This window comes from Macaca nemestrina, chromosome X, assembly GCF_043159975.1.
Source record: "Macaca nemestrina isolate mMacNem1 chromosome X, mMacNem.hap1, whole genome shotgun sequence".
Lineage (NCBI taxonomy): Eukaryota > Metazoa > Chordata > Mammalia > Primates > Cercopithecidae > Macaca > Macaca nemestrina.
Window position 1 is genome coordinate 80,732,169 of NC_092145.1, and position 18,608 is coordinate 80,750,776.

Here is an 18,608-nt window from a genome sequence, read left to right on the forward strand (position 1 = left end):
CTGAGTTTTGCCCAGGATGCTGGCGAGAAAATCATATCTGGCTCCCAGTAGCAGAGTGATGGCAAGCATGGCATAAATTGTACACAAGTCAGACAACAGTCACAGTGGTCTGGTCTCTACCAGTATAAACAAGTTTCCTGTGTGAGGGCACTCCCCTGGTCACAGGTCAGACAGCTAGGCATTAGGCTGTCAACCAGGTAAAAGAAGTATCCCACGAAAGGCACACTGTAAACACCCATGTCTAACTCCCTTTCATGTTCCCCTAGGTCAAGGTTGCTAGCCACTCTAGTACTGGAACCTTAATTTAACTGGGGGGGGGGGGTCTCAAAACAACGTCCTATGTCTCCTTATTGATTTACTTTCTATAGAATGTGTTCATTGTTGAAAGTGAGTTATTGAAGTTCTTTACTTTTATTATATTATAGTTTGTCTCTCTCTTCAGATCTATTAACATTTGCTTTATATATTTAAGTGCTCCAATATTAGTTGCGTGCGTGTGTGTGTGTGTGTGTATGCTTTTTTTTTTTTTTTTTTTTTTTTGAGACTGAGTCTTGCTCTGTCACCCAGGCTGGAGTGCGGTGGTGAGATCTCGCCTCACTGCAAATTTTGCTTCCCAGGTTCAAGCAATTCTCCTGTCTTACCCTCCCAAGTAGCTGAGATTACAGGTGTAAACCACCACACCTGGGTAATTTTTGTATTTTTGGTAGAGATGGGGTTTCACCATGTTGGCCAGGCTGGTCTCGAACTCCTGACCTCAAGTGATCTGCCTGCCCTAGGCCTCCCAAAGTGCTGGGATTACAGGCATGAGCCACCATGCCCGGCTGGTACATGTACATTTATATTTGTTATATCCTTTTAATGAACTGACCCCTTTATCATTACAGTGTGATCTCCCTTGTCTCTTTTTATAGTTTTTGACTTCAAGTCTATTTTGTCTAATATAAATACAGTGTGCTCTGCTCTCTTTTGATTCCATCTGCATAGAATATCTTTTTCCATCCCTTTACTGTGTGTGTTTTCCTACAGGCAAAGTGCATTTATTGTAGGTAGCCTATAGCTGGGGCTTTTTTTTTTTTTTTTTTTTTTTTGGCTGTAAAAAAACTCATTCAGCCACTCTTTCTTTTGACTGGAGAATTTAATCCAATTACACTAGGGTAATTATTCATAGGTAAGGACTTACTACTGCCATTTTGTTAGTTATTTTCTGGTTATTTTGTAGATCCTTTGTTTCTTTCTTCCTGTCTTTTCTTCCTTTGTAATTATATGATTTTATCTATTAGCATGCTTTCATTCCTTACTATTTATTTATTTATTTAATTTTTTTTTTGAGACAGAGTCTTACTCTGTTTTCCAGGCTGGAGTGCAGTGGCATGCTCATGGCACACCACAGCCTCGACCTCCTGGGCTCAAGTAATCCTCCTGCCTCAGCCTCTGAGTAGCCAGGACTACAGGTATGCACTACCAAACCTGGCTAATTTTTTAAAAACATTTCTGTAGAGAGGGGGTCTTACTGTGTTACCCAGGCTGCTTTCAAACTCCTGGCATCAAGGAATACTCTACCTCAGCCTCCCAAAGTGCTAGGATTAGAGATGTGAGCCACTATGTCTGACTCATTTCTTACTTTTTCTATTTTGTGTATCTACTATAGGTTTTTGCTTTGTCGTTACCATGAGGCTTGCATAAAACTTCTTATAGTTATAACAGTCTCTTTTATGCTGATAACAGCTTAACTTAGACACATAAAAATACTCTACGTTTGCCGGGTGCAGTGACTCACATCTGTAATCCTAGCACTTTGGGAGGCCGAGGCGGGCGGATTACTTGAGGTCAGGTTCGAGACAAGCCTGGCCAACATGGTGAAACTCCATCTTTACCAAAAAATACAAAAACAGCCGGTCTTGGTGGCATGTGCCTGTAATCCCAGCTACTTGGGAGGCTGAGGCATGACAATCGCTTGAACCCAGGAGGTAGAGGTTGCAGTGAGCTGAGATTGCACCACTGCACTCCAGCCTGGGTGACAGAGTGAGATCTTGTCTCAAAAAAACCAAAAAACCAAAAAAAAAAAAAAACCCAAAAACTCTACGTTTTATTCTGTTCCCTCCCTCATTTAAAAATTTTTATGTCACAATTTACATATATTTATATTGTGTATCCCTTAACAAATTATTGCAGCTATTATTATTTTTATTATTTTTCAGAAAGGGTCTTACTCTGTCACCCAGGCTGCAGTGCAGTGGTACCATCATGGCTCACTGCATCCTCTAAGTGTTGAATTCAAGCAATCCTCCCGCCTCAGCCTCCCAAGTAGCTAGGACCACAGACATGTGGCACCACTCCACCTAATTTAAAAAAAATTTTCTTGTAGAGACAAGGTCTCACTATGTTGCCCAGGCTGGTCTTGAACTCCTGAGCTCAAGCGATCCTCCCACCTCAGCCTCCCAAGGTGCTACTATTATTTTAATAGTTTTGTCTTACAACCTTCATACTAAAAATAAAAATGATTTACAAACCACCATGATTACACTATTAGAGCATTTGATCTTTCACTTACTTTTGTTTTGTTTTGTTTTTGAGATGGAGTCTCACTATGTTGCCCAAGCTAGAGTGCAGCAGCGCAATCTTGCCTCACTGCAGCCTCTGCCTCCTATGTTCAAGCAATTCTTGTGCCTCGGCATCCCGAGTAGCTGGGATTACAGGTGTGTGCCACCATGCCTGTCTGATTTTTTGTACTTTTAGTAGAGACGGGGTTTCACCATGTTGGCCAGGCTGGTCTGGAACTCCTGACCTCTAGTGATTTGCCCACCTTGGCCTCCTAAAGTGCTGAGATTACAGACGTGAGCCGCTGTGCCCAACCTCATCTTTATTTCTAAAGGACAGCTTTGCCAAATACAGTATTGCTGGTTGGCAGTTTTCTTTCTGCACTTTGGATATCTCATCCAAGTTTCTTCTGGTCTGTAAGGTCTCTGCTGAGAAATCTCCTGCTAGCCTTATTGGAAAAATCATTATATGTTATCTGTTTCTTTTTTCCTGCTGCTTTTAGAATTTTTTCTTTGTCTTTGATTTTTGACAGTTTCATTATAATATGTTTTGATGTAGTCTTATTATATTTGGATTGACTCTGATTGGAAACTTTTGACCTTCCTGTATTTGGATATTTACATCTTTTCCGAATTTGAATTTTTTTCTGCTATTATTTCTTTAAATAAGCTTTCCTCCTCCTCCTCCTCCTCCTCCTCCTCCTCCTCCTCCTCCTCCTCCTCCTCCTTCTTCTTCTTCTTCTTCTTCTTCTTCTTCTTCCTCTCTCTCTCTCTCTCTCTCTCTCTCTCTCTCTCTCTCTCTCTCTCTCTTTTTCATTTGAGACACAGTTTTGCTTTTGTTGCCCAGGCTGGAGTGCAGTGGTGCAATCTCGGCTCATTGCAACCTCCGCCTCCTGTGTTCCAGTGATTCTCCTGACTCAGCCTCTCAAGTAGCTGGGATTACAGGCACCTGCCACCATGCCCAGCTAATTTTTGTATTTTTAGTAGAGACAGGGTTTCACCATGTTGGCCAGGCTGGTCTCGAACTCCTGACCTCGGGTGATCCACCCGCCTCAGCTTCCCAAAGTGCTGGGATTATAGGTGTGAGCCACCACACCCAGCCTGTTCTTCTCTTTAATGAACTTCCATAACTTGAATATTTGTTCTTTTGATGTTATCTCATAAATGTAGTAAGCTTTCTTCATTCCTTTCCTTCTTTAGCCTCAGATGATATATTTTCAAATTTCTAGTCTTATGAGTTCACAGATTTCCTCTTCATTTCATTCCTTTTACTTTTCAGCTTCAGAATTTGTTTGATTTTTTAAAAAATTAATTTCAATCTCAGTTAAATTTCTTCTTTTAGTCATTACTACTTTTAATTGTTTTCTTTAAGCTGTTGAACTTTTTTTTTTTTTTTTTTTTTGGAGACTGGGTAGGTCTCACTCTGTCACCCAGGCTGGAGTGCAGTGGTGAGATCTTAGCTCACTGCAACCTCCACCGCAGGGCTCAAGTGATCCACCTCAACCTCCCAAGTAGCTGGGACTACAGGTGTGCACCATTAAACCCGACTAATTTTTTTTGTATGTTTATTACAGACAGGTTCTCACCATGTTGTCCAGGCTGGTCTTGAATTCCTGAGCTAAAGCAATTGGCCCCCCTCGGCCTCCCAAAGTGGTGGGATTATAAGCATGAGACACTGCGCCAGCCTGAACTTTCTTAAATAATTATTTTGAATTGTTTGCCAGGCAGTGTGTATATCTCTATTTCTTTGGGGTCAGCTACTGAGAAACTATTATTATTATTATTTTTGAGATGGATTCTTCCTCTGTTGCCCAGGTTGGAGTGCAGTGGCATGATCTCGGCTCACTGCAACCTCCAACTCCCGGGTTCAAGCAATTCTCTGCCTCAGCCTCCCAAGTAGCTGGGATTACAGGCACCCGCCACCATGCCTGGCTAATTTTTGTATTTTTTTTTTTTTAGTAGAGATGGGGTTTCACCTTCTTGGCCAGGCTGGTCTTGAACTGCTGACCTCGTGATCCACCCGCCTCGGCCTCCCAAAGTGCTGAGATTATAGGCGTGAGCCACTGCGCCTGGCCTACTGAGAGATTATTGTGCTCTTTTGGTGAAGTTATGTCTCCTTGGTGTTTCATGTTTCTTGTTGCCTTCAGTTGATGTCTGTGGATTTGAACAATTTGGGCCTTGTTTCAGTTTTTATAGAATGCTTTGCCTGGGAAAGCCCTTCACCAATCAGCTCATCCAAATATTCTCGGCAGGCTCTCAGGCGTGATTTGAAGAAAACCTTGCTGCTGGAGTCCTTGAACAAGCTGGCCTACGCCTGGGTCAGTAGGTAGACAGGCCTGACTCCTACGCCTGCAGGGTTGAGTCTGGGCCTGCATCCACTTGGGTGAATCTGTTAATTGGGACTGCACTGTTGAGCCCAGAGCCTGGGTCCATGAGTCTGAGGCTGAGACCTGTGTCTCCAGGGGCAAGCCTGAAGCCTGGTCCACAGAGGCTGACCTAGCACTTGGTAGGGTGGGGCTTCGGCCTACATCTACAGGGGCTGGGCAGGTGCTGGGATGATCCTGGAGCCTGAGTCCACAAGCACTGGCTTGGCACTGGGGCTGGCCTGGATCCTGAGTCCATGGTGCAGGTCTGGGTCCTGGGTCCACAGGGCCTGGCCTGGATCCTATGTCTGCAGATATAGTCTTGAAGCCTCAGTCCATGGGGTCTAGCCTGGCACTGGGGTCTACTGCAGTGGGCCTTGACCCTGGGTCTGTTGGAACAAGCCTGGATCTTGTGTTTTCTGGAGCCTGTTTCCACTGGGATCAACCTGGGCTAACCTGGTGCTGGGGCTGGTGTAAAGCCTAGGTTCACAGGGTCTAGTCTGAAGCCTAGGACTATGGGAACTGGCCTCGTGCCTGCAGATCCTGGGGCTGGTCTTAAGCACGGGGCTGTCAGGCTCAGTCTGGAGCTCACGTCCACTTGTCCCAGCCTGGAGGCTGGGTGTGTAGGTGCTGGCCTAGATGCTAAGACTGTGAGGGCTGGCCTGGGTTTGGGGGACTTGAGGGTTCCTGTGACCTGGATACACTGGGGCAATCTTTAAGCTTGTGTCCGTAGGGGCAAATCCAGCACAGGGGCCTACTGGGAAAGGCCTAGACCCTGGGTCTGCTGAAGCATGAAGCCACAGGGTCCAGCTGGAGTGTGAGGTCATGGGGACTGGCCTGGTGCTGGGCAGGCCTGGAGCCTGTGTCTGTGGGTGCCCGCCTGGTGTTTGAGTCCAGCATTGCTGACATGGTGCTGGAGCAAGTCTGAAACCTGGCACCACAGCGGCTGGCCTGGAGGTGGGTTTGTGGTTGCCAGCCTGATGACTACAGTTGCAGGGAACAGCTGATTGCTGGGGTGGAACTGAAGATTGGGACTATGGGGCTGGCCTAGTGGTGAGCTGGTCTGGAGCCTGGGGCTGCTGGGATTGGCCTGGCTCACTGAGGTTTTTTTAAATGTGTAGATTAATGAGTCTTATCAAATTTGGGAAGTTGTTTTTTTTTTTTTTTTAACCATTATTTCTCCTTTTTAAAATTATCTTTTATTATTTTTATTTTTTTTATGCTAGTTCACTCTATCTCCACCTGAAACTTCCATACTATGTATGTTGGCATCTTGATGGTGTTCCATAGGTCCCTCACATTTTGTTCATTTCTCTTAATTCTTTTTATTTGTGCCCCTTAGACTGAATAATTTCACTTGACCTATTCAAGTTGATTCTTTCTATTGGCTGCTCAAATTTTCTGTTGATTGCCTAGAATGAATTTTTTGTTTCAGTTATTGCATTTTCAGCTCCAGAATTTCTATTTGGTTCCTTTTTATAAATGCTATTTCTAATTTATAATTTCTGTTTGTTGAGACATCATTCTCTTGGTGTTTTTTAGTTCTTTGTCTGTTGTTTCTTTTACGTCTTTGAGCATATTTGAAATACTTAATTTAAATTCCTTGTCTAGTGGAGTGAGGTCAGCATGATGTCACTGTAGGAGATTCAGCCTTCCTCTCCCTGTGAAGAACAATTCTGCAACTATCCATGAACCAAAATATCTCTGGAAGAGGCTAGGATCCACTTAAGGTGACACAACAATACAGTAGAAGAGAAAACTCAAAAAGAGCCACACAAAAATGGTAATACGAACAACTTCATTTTACCTCCATCACTCCATCCTCCATGCTGACACTGCTCAGCATGGAGAGGGACCTCCCTAGCTTGAGTTTGCCTTGCAAGACAAAGCAGAGCAAGGTATATAACCAGTTTTGCCGGTATTTTAGGACGCTGCCTATATGACTAGCTTCAGTTTCAGCCCACCCAGATCTCTGGTGGTAACCTGCATACCTGAGATATCTGGAGACAGCCGAGAACAAAGACAAGGGATGAGGTTTTATTTTTATTTTAATTTTTATTTATTTATTTTTTGAGACAGAGTCTTGCTCTGTCGCCTAGGCTGGAGTGCAATGGCATCATCTCAGCTCACTGCAACCTCCACCTCCCAAGTTCAAGTGATTCTCCTGCCTCAGCCTCCCGAGTAGCTGGGATTACAGGCGCCCACCACCATGCCCAGCTAATTTGTGTATTTTTAGTAGAGATGGGGTTTCATCGTGTTGGCCAGGCTGGTCTCAAATGCCTGACCTCAGGTGATCCGCCCGCCTCGGCCTCCCAAAGTGCTGGGATTACAGGCGTGAGACACCGCGCCTGGCCTGCATGAGCTCTTTTAGGATCAGTCAAAAGGTGCAAGTTATTGTGACCCTCAGTGGCCTACCTGACATGGGAAAGCAGCAGACTTCTCCACTGAGGACCCAAACAGCCCCTGGAGCTGCTGTGTAGACTCCACAGCCTTAACTGCTGAAGATTCCTCAGTGTTTGAAATTGTGGAGCCCAGCAGCTTGTCCTGCAAAGGAACATAGCAGCTTTTACTACTGAGAAAAACAAATGCCAGCACACCAGCAATAAACCCCCCTGCCACTTTTGCTACTGAAGGCCTTGCAGTTTTCTTCACATTCATAGTCTAAGGTGCTGGAGTCACCTCCCCTTCCCATTCCCAGGAGCCGTCTAGGGCAGGATTGCTATTACTGCAGTTTCCTCAGCCTGGTGACACAACCCAGGAGCCTTGAAGTCTTTAGGTGCCTAACCAACCACGCTCCTCCCCAAAGCCACCTGAACTGCTCCTGTTGTGGTTGTCCCAGCCCAGGGTACCACTGCAGTGGCCTTCATATACTCCAGGTGCCTAAGACAACCATGCTTTCCAAAGCCACCCCTGATGTTACTTACATGGGTGCTCTGGCCCAGAGATCCAGTGCAGCTATTGCACCTGTGCCTGCAAAGAGCCCCAAAGCCCCTCACCTCAGGAATTGACCCCACATACACTCAAGATTGATCTCTGCAGGACTACTGCATGCTGCCAGCCCTGGCTCCTATAGTAGTTCATGCATAAGCTGCTGGCCCTGCCCCATTGGTCCTGCATTTATCACTATGCTGCACATGCCTACCCACCTCCAGTTGAGCCCTTCCTCATCCTTGTAGTCTTGCAAAGGTGTCTGCACTTTTGAAACAGCAGTCACCACTTTCAGACATTATGGCCTGGCTTTGACAAGGAAAATCCTTTACCTAAGAAGGAAAAAGGGAGACATACTAGGTGCACTGTGGCACTGGATCTAGACCATAGGAAACCACATGCGGACAGCCTGACCCCTGTTGCCACATGCATCTGGCCTTTGTGATCAGGCATGGGCAACCTGCAGCGCCTACCACCACATCTACGCTCACATTCAGGCCCAACTTCAGCATATGACCCAAGCTCTTGCTACCATGTGTGAGGCTACAACAGGCTGCTGCAACCAGACTCCATGGTGGAGCATGTGCACACTTTCGGCTCTGGCCTCCACTGCTGCCAGCCCCAGACCTTAGCTGTTTGTCACATATACATAGCTGAGGACCCCAACAGCCCTCATAATCTTTGCGAACCTCCCACAGCTCTTGACACAAAGGACCATGCAGTTGCCAATGACTCATGCATGCCTGAGCTGACTAGACTCAGCTCCCACCCGCCGCCACACCACCAGACCCAGAGCCACACTATGCCCTCACATTTGGTTTCCTATGGTCTAGATCCAGTGCCACAGTGCACCTAGTATGTCTCCCTTTTTCCTTCTTAGGTAAAGGATTTTCCTTGTCAAAGCCAGGCCATAATGTCTGAAAGTGGTGACTGCTGTTTCAAAAGTGCAGACACCTTTGCAAGACTACAAGGATGAGGAAGAATCAGGGAAACATGACATTGCCAGAAAAACACAATAAACTTCCAGTGAGTGACCACGAAGAATTGGAGGTACATGAATTGCCTGACAAAGTATTCAAAACAATTGTTCTAAAGAAGCTCAGCAAATTACAAAAAAACAAATAATTTTAAAGATCAGGAAGACAGAATATGAACAAAACAAGAAGGTAGGCAGAGATTCAAAACTTGAAAAAAGAACCAGATAAATTTTCAAGCTGAAAAATATGATGACTGAAGTAAAAAATACCAAAGATACTTCAACAGCAGACTACATCAAGCAGAATAACAAATAAGTGAATGCAAATATAGATGATTGGAAATCATCCAGTCGGAGGAGAAAAAGAAAAAAAATGAAAAGGTATTAAGAAAGCCTACAGGTCTATGGGACACCACCAAGAAAATTACTATTTGCATACTGAAATTACAGATAGTGAAGAGAGCAAGAAAGAGGCAGACAGCTTATTTAAAGAAATAATGGCCAAAAAGTTCCCATCTGGGAAAAGAGAATATTGAATTACAAGAAGCTCAGGAATATGCAATTAAATTCAACCAAAAGAAGAGTTCATCAAGACACATTATAATCAAATTATCAAAATTCAAAAACTAAGAAAGAATTCTCAAAGGAGCAGAAGAAGCATATCACATACAAGGAAGCTTTAATATGGCTACCATCAGATTTCTCAGCAGAAACCTTACAGGCCAGGAGAGAGTGTGAGGATATATTCTAAGTGTTAAAGTCAAAAGTCGTCAACTAAGACTACTATAATCAGCAAAGCTGTCTTTCAGAATTAAATGAGAAATAAAGACTTTCCCAGACATAAGCTGAGGGAATTTATCAACACAAGGCCTGCCTGAGAGGAAATGCTAAATAAAGTTTTCCAATCTGAAAGAAGACATTAATTAATGAAATGAAAAGATATGAAAGTATAAAACTTACCAGTAAAAGTAAGCACATGGTCAAATTCAGAATACTCTTAAACTGTAATCATTGTTCCAAAGTTTTATCATATTGGTGTGGGCAATAATGTTTTAGATATGAACACAAAAGCAGAGGGAATAAAAGCGAAAATAGACAAATGGGATTACATGTAACTAAAAAACTTCTGCATAGGCAAGGAAACAATGATCAGAGTGAGAGACAACCTTTGGAATAGGAGAATATATTTGTAAACCATACATCCAGTAAGGAGTTAATATCCAGTATACAGAAGGAACTCAAAGAACTCAATATCAAGAAAACAAAAAGCTCAATTAAAAAATGGGCACAGAATCTGGATAGACATTTTTCAAAATAAGACTTACAAATGGCCAACAGGCCGGGTGCGGTGGCTCATGCCTGTAATCCCAGCACTTTGGGAGGCCGAGGTGGGCGGATCCCTTGAAGTTGGAGGAGTTCGAAACCAGCCTGCAAACATGGTGAAACCCTGTCTCTGCTAAAAATACGAAAATTAGCTGGGCATGGTGGTGGGTGCCTGTAATCCCACCTAGTCAGGAGGCTGAGGCAGGAGAATCCCTTGAACCTGGGAGGCAGAGGTTGCAGTAAGCCGAGATGGCACCACTGCATTATCTGTGGCCTGGGCAACAGAATGAGACTGTGTCAAGAGTCCAGAGTGCTAACCATTACACGATGGAACCTACACCTGACTGTGTCTAAAAAAATAAATAAATAAGGCCGGGCGCAGTGGCTCATGCCTGTAATCCCAGCACTTTGGGAGGCCGAGGCGGGCAGATCACCTGAGCTCAGGAGTTTGAGACCAGCCTGGCCAACATGGTGAACCCCTGTCTCTATTAAAAATACACAAATTAGCTGGGCATGGTGGCAGGTGCCTATTATTCAAGCTACTTGGGAGGCTGAGGCACGAGAATCGCTTGAAACCAGCAAGTGGAGGTTATAGTGAGCTGAGATCGCACCACTGCACTCCAGCCTCGGTGACAGAGAGAGACTCTGTCTCAAAAAAATAAAAATTAAAAAAAAAAAAAAATAAAGAAAAGAAAAAAAAAAAAAGAAAAATGCAAATCAAGACCACAATGCAATATTGCCTCACACCTGTTAGAATGACTATTTTCAAAAAGACAAAAGTTAAGGATTGGTGACAGTGTGGAGAAAAGGGAAACTTTATACAGTGTTGGTGGAAATATAAATTAGTACAACCATTACGGAGGCTTGTGAAAACACTAAATATACAACTACCTTATGATCCAACAATCCCACTTGTGGGTATTGTTCAAAGAAATTGAAATCAGTGTGTTGAAGAGACATTTGCCCTCCAATGTTTATTATAGCATTATTCACAATAGTCAAGCTATGAAATCAATGTAAGTCCCCATCAACAGATAAATGTATAAAGAAAATGTGATATACATACACAATGGAACACTAGTCAGCCTTAAAAAGAGGGAAAATCTGTCATTTGCCACAACATATATGAACCTGGAGGACATTATACTAAGTTAAGCCACGCACAGAAAGATGAATACTATATTATCTCACTTATATGTGTAATTTTCAAAACTTGAACTTATGGGGAGTAGACTGGTGGTTAATAATCTGAAGAGAGGGTGAAAATGTGTTGATCAATGGATAAAAATTTTAGAGAGAAGGAATAAGTTTTTGAGATATATTGCATAGCAAGATGACAACAGTGATAAGGTATTGTACATTTCAAAAACTGCTGAATAAATTTTAAGTATTCTCATCATAAAATAAGTATGTGAGTTGAGATACATAGTAAGTAGCTTGATTTAATTATTCTACAATGCATGCATATATCAAAATACCACATTTTACCCCATTAATATATACAATTATTTGTGAACTAAAAATACATTTGAAAAAGAACTACTAGAAAAACTAAAAATGAGAAAATAAATAAGCAAATTAATTAATTAATTAAAATCTTTCTCTAGTAAGTTTAATGTTGGTACTTTCTCAGGGACCATTTTTTGTTAATTACCTTTTTTCTGTATATTAGCTATACTTTCCTGTTTTTTGTATGCCTTGTAATTTTTTAATGAAAACTGCACATTTAAATATTATACTGTGATACCTTGGGAAATAAAATTCCTCCCTCTCCCTAGTGTTTGCCGGTGAATTTTTTGTTTTTTTTTTGAGATGGAGTCTTGCTCTGTTGCCAGGCTGGGCATGATCTTGGCTCACTGCAACCTCTGCCTTCTGGGTTCAAGGAATTCTCCTGCCTCAGCCTCCTGAGTAGCTGGGATTACAGGCATGTGCCACCATGCCTAGCTAATTTTTGTATTTATAGTAGAGATAGGGTTTCACCATATTGGCCAGGATGGTCTTGATTTCCTGACCTCGTGATCTGCCTGCCTCGGCCTCCCAAAGTGCTGGGATTACAGGTGTGAGCCACCGCACCCAGCCACTGGTGATGTTTTTAATAGATTGTAATTTTTTTGAGGTAGTGTTTGCTTTCTCATCCAGTCTGGAGTTCAGTGGGGCAATCACAGCCCAATGTATCCTTGAACTCCTGGGCTCAATCAATCCTCCTGCTTCATCCTCCTGAGAAGCTAGAACTACGGGTATGCACCACCACGCCTGGTTAATTTTTTTATTTTTTATTTTTGTAGAGACAGAGGTCTCGCTATTTTGCCCAGGCTGATCTCAAACTCCTGGCCTCAAAAGATCCTCCTGCCTTGGCCACCTAAAGTGCTGAGATTAAAAGTCTGAGCCAACGTACCCAGCCCATTTACGGTATTTTTAATGTTGACGTGAAGTATGTATACAATTGTTAAGAGTACATTCACTGAGCTTTAATATGTATAACCCCTTGTTCTCTTTCGATAAACTATAAAACCTTTCCCAACATCCTAATACACTCTTGAAGGATATCATAAATAGTGTGTTTGAGGGCTAGAGGAATGGCCCAAATACCGTGATGAGGTTCATAGGATTTAGGGCTATTTGGAAGACCCTTACAAGGAATATAGCACAACTTTTCTATCTGTTGATTGTCTCTGTAGCATCCTCACAAAATACACTATTGGCTTGCAGGTTTTCAGAGATTGGCATTCACCAGTTCTGGAGGTGTTACTGTTCCATCTTTGGACAGCTCAGAGTATTCAGACGTCTTTATTTATTAGAGCTACACATAACAAGACTATTCATCAACTTCCCCCATTGCAGACAGCCCTTTGAGTTGTAAAGAGTCCTTCCCCAGGTCTTTTATTTTCTTTTCCATAATATGTCCTGGTCCCTTTAACTGCTTTTCACTGGTGATGATTTGGAGGGCCCCCACCAGCCTGCTAATTAGAAGGCTTTATCAAAATCCTCTTTAAATGGCATTGCCCTCAAGCCAAGGACAGACTCCTGTTTAGTGGGGGGTGCTCTTCAAATTAGAGGGGGTTGAGCACTTTTCTTTGACCCTTTCTTCTGATATTAACCTCGTATGAATCAGACTTTCTCCCTTTTATATCAGATTCTGGTCCTGCCCGGTATACGCCTTTGTCTCCTTTCCTGCAGACAGGCTCAGTCCTTCTTTGATGATTTTATGCTGCCATCTCGTGGCTAAATCGACAGTGCCAGCTTTTGTTGGGTCCTAATTTAGCAGGCGAGAGGATGTACAGATTAACATAGTGACAATCCTAGAACTGGAATAATCTGAATCTTTAAAAAGAAGACCTGATTTCTTCCTATTGCGTGCCACGTGATTGGGAGCCCCAAGAAGAGGATGCTAACACAGCTATGGCATGGCCACAGAAAATATGCCTGAAACATCCCCATCAGAGCCCAACTCTTAGTAGCTAATTCACTTTGAGCAAGTCACTTTTCCGTCTAGTGTCTCAGTTTCCATACTTCTGATTCTAACAGGTTTAGAAAATGGAGCCAAGCAGTAGTGAAGGTGAGGCCAGGTCGGGAAGGGGAGGAAGTAAAGTGAGTTGAAAGCTAGTGGGGGCAGGGGCGTAAGTAAAACCTGAAGGTAATAAATGGCAGAAGAGGGCAGGACTGCTCTAGGGCAAAGGCCTAGGCAAATATTTTTCAGAAGTTCCTTTCAATGTAAACAGTTTGATTAAAAATATATTACAAATACATGGGCCCATGTGAGGTGTAGTGATTTATCAATGAAAATTTAGAATACCAGGTGGAGAAGAGATGCTTACATAGTTGTTTATTCAACAGTTCACATACCAATTTTTATAATGACCTTGCACCATATCTTCCTTTTTAGGTCCAGAAATCATCTCTTTATGTTTATTGTTAAATGCACCATTCCTGGCTAATTTCATATCTCCCTCCATGAGAAAAACATAGCAACACTGTACTACTTCCATTGCAACGGCACTCTGGAACTTCTTTGTATTGAAACAATAAATTTCTTGCTTTTGCAGTTTCTTTAGCCTAAGGGTCAACAGTGGACTTAGGTAGGCCACAGCTCTGAACGTGTCCTGTGTCCAATGTGAGTGTCACCCCATAACGGCACATGAGCACCATTTTGCATGCCTAACCTTAAGAATTACCATTTAAAAAAATCCAGTGCAACCAGTGAGAGTGATCTGCTAGTGTGACTGCCCACCTGGAACCAGGGCCTGGTCACAGAAACCCAGGGCAACCAGTTTATAAATTGTCTTTTTGCCTTTTTATTTTAAAAGGTATTTTTGTGAAACAAAAGGTTTTAATTTCAGAGTCAAATTTATCAATCTTTTATAGTTGATGCTACTTGAGTCTTTAGAAAATTTTTCCCCAACCAAATTTCTTTTTTCTTTTTTTGAGATGGAGTCTTGCTCTGTCGCCTGGACTGGAGTGCAGTGGCACAATCTCAACTCACTGCAACATCCGCCTCCCGGGTTCAAGTGATTCTCCTGCCTCAGCCTCCCGAGTAGCTGGGATTATAGGTGCCTGCCACCATGCCTGGCTAATTTTTGTATTTATAGTAGAGACGGGATTTCGCTCTGTTGGCCAGGCTGGTCTCAAACTTCTGACCTCAGGTGATCCACCCACCTTGGCCTCCCAAAGTGCTGGAATTACAGGCTTGAGCCACCACGCCTGGCCAACCAAATTTCTTAAAAGTATAGAACATTTCCACACCTGCAGAAACTTCTAGTAGATAAAGATGTATTAGAGGTTTGGTAATCCAGTTTTTCTGATAGCTGCTTCATAGGTGTCACCGTAGGTAGTTTCACTTTTTGTTAAGCATTGTTTTCTCAAAGGTACCATTGTATTGTACCACTTTACAATACAATAACCCTCATTTGGAATGACAAGTCAGATTACTTTTTTTTGTTTGATCCAAGGACACTTAGAAGATGGAAGGTATTTCTTAAGGAAGAAAATTTGCATACTTTATTATTTATCTGGAAACTGAAGAGCAAGCTTACCTGATAGATTTGGGCTGATGGTTACATTTTCCAGTTCAGCCACTGGGAGGGTAACGTATCCTTTGACTTTCTAGAAGTTGCTCTATAATGCTTAAGTTGCCATTGTCTCCCGTCTGGTTCTCTGTTGTTTCTCGAATAATATAGAAGAGTTTATGAGATTAATTGCTTCCTACGGAAATAGCCAGGTTTCTGAGGGCAGCTTTGGCTTTTATATGAGCTTTTTTTCCTACCACTTACCAGTTACTGACAGAGGGTCAACTTCACTACTGTGCCATTGTGGTTGGTCCAGTGTTGGGTTCCTCAGATTCATGGAGGAAATAGGAAAATAGTAAAGATTAAGGAGTCATAGTTAAAAAATTACAAACAGGTCACAAACAGTAGTCTTTCTTGATTATTTAGGAACTAAATAGCCATTCTATGAAATGTCTTTCTTTCCTTTTTCTCTCTTGCTCACCAATTGACTCATAAGCACTTACGTTCTCTTATGATTGGGAGCCATACAAGGTAGGGTGGAGTAAAAAATACATTGACTCTGAATCATGGTGTGTGACCTCAGACACATGATGTAACCTCTATAGGACTCTATTATAATGTATAAAACAGGAATAATCGTTTATTACTATCTATGTAATACATATTCCATTATCTATGACATTGGATAATGGAATGGGAAGTCCCTTGAAGATGGTACTAACCTCAATGTATTACTCCTTTCTAGCTTCTTTGGTTCAAAAGTTTGGTGGAGGAGTTACAAATTCTGGTTTCAATGATACATTTGGATACTTTATCAACACATCAGAGCTCTACCTATCCCTTCCCCCAATCTCAAAACCAAACTGAATTAACATCTTCACATTTATTATGTAGTTTATGGAGGATTTTAGCATTAATTATTGCTTGATTTACTCAATGTCCCCATGTTATAGATGAGAACTGGAAAACCCATTGAAGTTGTGACTCCTGGTCTAGAAATGAAGTCTTCTTCCAGTTAATGTTCTTTCTGGTATGTCTTTGCTTTCTCGAAATTTCCCTTTTTTGTCGTTACTGGGTAAATTTTGAACCAACCAAATCACAAAGATGTCGGGCTTTCAATCTTCTAGGCCACGCCTCTTATGCTCTCTCCGCCCTCAGCCCCCCCTCAGTTCTTAAAGCGCTGCAATTCGCTGCTGCAGCCATATTTCTTCCTCTCTCGGGGCTGGAGGCTTCCTGACTGAAGATCTCTCTGCACTTGGGGTTCTTTCTAGAACATTTTCTAGTCCCCCAACACCCCTTATGGCGTATTTCTTTAAAAAAATCACCTAAATTCCATAAAATATTTTTTAAAATTCTATACTTTCTCCTAGTGTTTTCTTGACACGTCCTCCATATTTTTTTTAAAAAAAGTATTTGGAATATTTTGAGGCAATTTTTAATTTTTAAGGAATTTTTTTTTGGAATCATTTTTGGTTGACATCTTTGATTTTGTGGATCAGTTTTCTACTCTTCCACTCTCTTTTCTATATTTTGCCCATCGGGGCTGCGGATACCTGGTTTTATTATTTTTTCTTTGCCCAACGGGGCTGTGGATACCTACCTTTTAATTCCTTTTTATTCGCCCATCGGGGCCGCGGATACCTGCTTTTTATTTTTTTTTTTCCTTAGCCCATCGGGGCATCGGATACCTGCTGATTCCCTTCCCCTCTGACCCCCCAACACTCTGGCCCATCGGGGTGGCGGATACCTGCTTTTTAAAAATTTTGTTTTTTTGGCCCATCGGGGCTTCGGATACCTGCTTTTATTTTTTATTTTTCCTTGCCCATCGGGGCCTCGGATACCTGCTTTAATTTTTGTTTTTCTGGCCCATCGGGGCCGCGGATACCTGCTTTGATTTTTTTTTTTCATCGCCCGTCGGTGCTTTTTATGGATGAAAAAATGTTGGTTTTGTGGGTTGTTGCACTCTCTGGAATATCTACACTTTTTTTGCTGCTGATCATTTGGTGGTGTGTGAGTGTACCTACGGCTTTGGCAGGGAATGACTCTGCAGTTAAGCTAAGGGCGTGGAGGAAAAGTGGCCGCCATTTTAGACTTGCCGCATAACTCAGCTTAGGGCTAGTCGTTTGTGCTAAGTTTAAACTAGGGAGGCAAGATGGATGATACGTCAGGCAGAGGAAGTCATGTGCATTGCATGAGCTAAACCTATCTGAATAAGTTGATTTGGGGCTTGTTACGAGCTTTGCGTGATTATTGTATCGGGAGGCAGTAAGACAGAATCGTCTTTTGTCAGTACAAGGCACTAGTTGAAAATGAAAGGTTAGAAAAGACTAAGGTGCAAGGCTTAAAATGGCGATTTTGACGTTGTGGCATTGCTCAGCATGGCGGGCTGTGCTTTGTTAGGTTGTCCAAAATGGCGGATCCAGTTCTGTCGCAGTGTTCAAGTGGCGGGAAGGCCACATCATGATGGGCGAGGCTTTGTTAAGTGGTTAGCATGGTGGTGGACATGTGCGGTCACACAGGAAAAGATGGCGGCTGAAGGTCTTGCCGCAGTGTAAAACATGGCGGGCCTCTTTGTCTTTGCTGCGTGCTTTTTGTGTTGGGTTTTGCCGCAGGGACAATATGGCAGGCGTTGTCATGTGTATATCATGGCTTTTGTCACGTGGACATCATGGCGGGCTTTTGCTCGGTGCAATCTTGGCGGGCTTGCCGCATTGTTAAAGATGGCGGGTTTTGCCGCCTAGTGCCATGCAGAGCGGGAGAGAAAGTGGGATGGACAGTGCTGGATTGTCGCATAACCCAACCAATTAGAAATGGGGGTGGAATTGATCACAGCCAATTAGAGCAGAAGATGGAATTAGACTGATGACACACTGTCCAGCTACTCAGCGAGGACTTGGGTGAATTAGCATAGCACTTCGCAGCTGTCTTTAGCCAGTCAAGAGACAGAAGTGGAGGGGCCACGTGTATGTCTCCCAGTGGGCGGTACACCAGGTGTTTTCAAGGTCTTTTCAAGGACATTTGGCCTTTCCGCCTCTGTCCCCTCTCATTTGTCACCTCCTGTCCAGTGCTGCCTCTTGCAGTGCTGGATATCTGGCTGTGTGGTCTGAACCTCACTCCATTCCTCTGTATTGGTGCCTCACCTAAGGCTAAGTATACTTCCCCCCACCCCCACCCCCCCCAACTCCCCCAACTCCCTACCCCCCACCGCCCCACCCCCTCTGGTCTGCCCTACACTGCACTGTGGCCATGGGCAGTGCTCCAGGCCTGCTTGGTGTGGACATGGTGGTGACCCGTGTCAAGGACCAGAATGGATCACAGATGATCGTTGGCCAACAGGTGGCAGAAGAGGAATTCCTGCCTTCCTCAAGAGGAACACCTACCCCTTGGCTAATGCTGGGGTCGGATTTTGATTTATATTTATCTTTTGGATGTCAGTCATACAGTCTGATTTTGTGGTTTGCTAGTGTTTGAATTTAAG

General features: G+C 43.1%; 1 long non-coding RNA gene across 2 annotated transcripts in view; it reads left to right on the forward strand.

The window, feature by feature from the left end:
- Positions 1 to 18,327: 18,327 nt before the first annotated feature.
- The window catches only part of LOC105496954 (uncharacterized), a 30,756-nt gene continuing 30,475 nt past the window's right edge, over positions 18,328 to 18,608 (forward strand). The window contains exon 1 of one of the 2 annotated variants that reach the window (XR_011618253.1): positions 18,328 to 18,528. This is a non-coding gene — a long non-coding RNA (uncharacterized lncRNA). The remainder of the gene's footprint in view (positions 18,529 to 18,608) is intronic. The other variant, XR_011618254.1, reaches the window with a different exon arrangement.